Below are 3987 nucleotides of genomic sequence, written 5' to 3' on the forward strand. Positions count from 1 at the left end.
GAGGCATGTATTTCTGTGATGGCCCATCCACCAAACATATTCCATCATTCACCAAAGAACAAAACATGTTCACAAATTTTTATTTTTCGAGCAAGAATATTCCATTGGAAAAAAATACCAGGATTAATAGAAGACCTGCGGTATCTCTGAAAAAAACACATTCCCCAAACACAGTTTTAAGTGTGCCCCTCAAATTTTGAGAATTTCACTTTAACAGATCTTCACCAAATCGTAGACATAGATATGGAAGTCATTATTAAACTTGATGAAATACACAGAAGGTTTGGTGGGAACTTGGCAAATAATTTTACCTATCTCTTGGGTTCCATCTTTTTTGTTGTACTGCACACCTTTGCCTGCCAAGGAATCCCTGCCTAATTCCAAAGTCACCTCTACTGGAGGAAATTCAGGCATGATGTGGACGTTGCCTTCAATGGAGTCATCAAGATGGTGGTAAAGGTACAGGACTGGATCATTCTCCTTGACAATGTAGAAACAGGTCATCCTGGTCTGCACCTCATCTGGGACCATGACACTGCACTCCTCCTTAGAGCCTGGCATGATGTGGAGGTTGCCTTCAAGGTAGTCATCCATCAGGTGGTAAATATACAAGACCAAATCTTTCTTGTAGGTAATATAGAACCAGGACTTCATGATTGGCACCTCCTCTAGAACCATCCAATTCCAGTCTTCCTTAGAGCCATTTGTGCCGGTGAATGTATGTTTCACTGCTCTGCCAACTATGGTGTTTGACAGATGAGTGTCTGTCACCTGAGGAAATGGCACATTATTAGGCAGGATCTTAAGGTTTAAAATCCTTTCATCGCTGTGAAGCTCCAAGCCATAGACACAATCAATCCCATCATATTTCAACAAATAGAGAGAGGGATATGTTGGCAGTTGATCTAGAATGATGGCTTTCCACTGGGTGACTGGTTCATTGGCTTCCTTCCTAGCCATGAGAAATTCGGCGGCCAACAATATTCTCCAGGGCCTCAAAAGGCTTACTCAGTTTTTGCTTCTGGAGAGTTGGCCCATTCTTATTCTGGAAAGGTGGCATGCATCTCATACTAAGAGGCATCTTTATCATGGTGGTAGATTTACTGAGATAGGCCACAACACTCCTGTTCCACTGTCTCTTGGCTCTCTTTCTGTGCTTGGGCTTCAAGCTGTCAATCTCTGCATTGGAAGAATTCTTCAGTTTAAATCAGACACAAAGTGGTTTCCTCCACCATAAGTGCCTGCAAGGTTAAGAAGGGGAGGATGCGATGTCAAGATTCTTTTCTGGAAGATCTTTGGGGAAGGTGATAAAGGCAGTGCTGAATAGATTTGGGCTGCCTAAATGTAATTTGGTCTTAAGAAATTCATAGGAAAATTATCAAACTATTGTCTACAGCTCAGTATATGTGTATCAGAGACATATTCCTGCTGCCCAAAGGCAATGGACCTCTACTGAGAAACCTAATTCCGGACTTACTGTGTCAATGAGAGGAGACTGGATGCCTATGCCCAAAGTGAGAAAGAAAAATCTGAACAGATGGCAAAGAATTCGAAGGACAGCCACTTCTCTCCTTCCCACTCAAGCTGTTGGTTAGGTGGTTGATCCAAAACCACCTGCCCAAGGTCATGGCACTCCAGTCCACTGGTTCTATGTATTGTGTCTCCTGATCCAGACCCAGGTTTATTACATAAAGCCATTCCATGTCTTCACTAGAGAAGTGAGTTTTGTGAGACAAACTGCAAAAATAAAGACTCATTAATCTGGGCAACAGCACCATTTAGAAATAATTAATATCTTTTAAAACACATATGGACAAAGAGGATCTTCGCCCCTTTCGTGAACTGATGAATTGGACATTGATAGCAAAGATAAAGTGGGAAGAATACCTGGCATTCACTGTCCCCACAGCTATCAAATATAGAAGCTGTTAACAACATAAATTTTAGACTCATGGGAGATTTGAAGGAAACCTCTCTGGGACTACAGAGGTCCCTGTTTCTTCCTAAACATATTTACCAAAAGAAAATGTCTTGGCTCTCCAGATTCCATCTTCTGGAAATGTTCAGCTGCCTAATCCTGTTGAACAGTTGTGGAGCCCAAGAGCTGAACTCACCTCCTCAGCCACCGTGAAGATAGTCAGCCCACCTTCACAGAAGACTAGTGCTTCATGTGGAACAGTGTTGCCACCCCCAACCAAAGCTTTGTGACATCATCAAGACTCTACTTAGGTCATTAAACCCCTCATAGGCAGTTTTATTCCCTACTAACCCACAGAAATATCCAGCATACATGTCCTATAATGCTGCTCACACAGCCCCCTGGAGACCCAAAATATAACCTCACTCATCTTCCCAAATACATGAGTCATATTTTGCCAGGTAAACCAATCTCTTTTTGTGCCTTTTCTGTAAAAAAGTCTTTGGTGTCTGAGTCAACAACTCACATGAATGTTTTTTTTTTCTAGCTCCAATCTCTTTATTGGTTATCTACTATTGATTTTTATATTACTTCATAATAATGAATATCAAAATTTCCACTTCGTTTCCTCCTCCCACTTTCTTCTCGCTCCCCCACCAAACCTCTCCACTCCTACTCCAATTTAAATTGAGGGCGGTGTACCTTGACCTGTTTAAAGTCCAAGCCTACCCTTCATCCATCGAGATTTAGGAAGGCAAGCATCCACATAGAATATGATCACAAAAAAGCCTGTATATGAAGTGCAGACAAATGTCAGTGCCATTATCATTGGCTTCTCAGTCTGGTCCAATTGTCAGCCACATTCAGATCTTCCACTTTAATTCCATGTTCTTTCATTCCCAGGCCCCTGGTTTAGTTGAAACCCCCTTTGTACAGGCACAGTGTCTCAGTGTGTGGACTAAACCATTTTATTACTGACATCCTTGCTCTTATTCTCCATCAGTCGGCTATTCAACTGCAGCTTGGAAGCTCCATCTAGTTTTCTGATTTTTACCCTGACTTGATCTCCATCTTGGCCATACAAAAGTTCCATGGTGATATTCAAGATACTCATCAGTCTGACTATAGGATAAGGCACCCATTGTGAAGATAGACATAGCACAGTGCAGTCAACCTCTCCTCACCTGCCCAAGTTCCTCTAGGGGGTCACCCCATGCCTCTAAGAACCCCTCGAGAGATAATGATCTTGACAACCCCAGAATGGCCTACTCAATTAATATCATCAGTGTATGTGCATTAACTTCTGTGTGTGTGTGTGTGTCCATGTGTGTGTTTAAATCACAATAAAAACAAATGGATTGTAATATTGAAATTTCTTCTCATCTTGAGAAGAATGTTTGCTACAGAAATACTGTCATAGTAGTACTGAGAGTGTAAGCTGTCTCAGCAAGGAGAAGTAACTAGAGGAATCCCCCAGGTGTTAGGCTCATTGTCCCAGGAATTACGCCCAAGGAAAGTCAATGATCTCATGGATGGAAGATAAAACTCAGCCTAAATAACACTCCAAATCATTTAGGTGGAACATGAGATACTGTTGCAACAGTTTCAAGATGTCAAAAATGCCTGGACTAGAACATAAGGGGAACACAATGATGTGGAGCTGAGAGTGCATGGCAAAACTGATTGAATCTGGCAAAAATTATGGAAGCATACCAAGGAAACCACCAGGGGGACAAAACCCTAAGAAATCTGTATGACAACATATCATGTTTACAATTCTGTGATTTTTAGACAAAGGAAAGATCCTAAATATGTCACTGCCACACTGGTGATGATTAACCCATTCCATCGTAGTGGGACTCCCTGTTGTTTTTAAGATAACCTGTCAATTCTGTCTATTTAGGTACAGGGAAATTTGCATTGTTTGCAGAGATTAACTAACAGCATCATTTACTGAGAAGCAAAGGCAAGGCAAAGCAATCATAGACATGTTGTTGAATGCTGATGATGTTATTGGGAGTTTTGTGGGTATTTTCTTAAAGGGAAATCATCGGTGACTCTCATGAATG

General features: G+C 41.5%; 1 pseudogene; it reads right to left on the minus strand.

Moving 5' to 3' along the window:
• Positions 1–228: 228 nt before the first annotated feature.
• On the minus strand, positions 229–1060 carry LOC121443788 (annotated as a pseudogene).
• Positions 1061–3987: the final 2927 nt, after the last annotated feature.

Source organism: Microtus oregoni, unplaced genomic scaffold, assembly GCF_018167655.1.
Source record: "Microtus oregoni isolate MIOR12 unplaced genomic scaffold, Mior012 000113F_000, whole genome shotgun sequence".
Lineage (NCBI taxonomy): Eukaryota > Metazoa > Chordata > Mammalia > Rodentia > Cricetidae > Microtus > Microtus oregoni.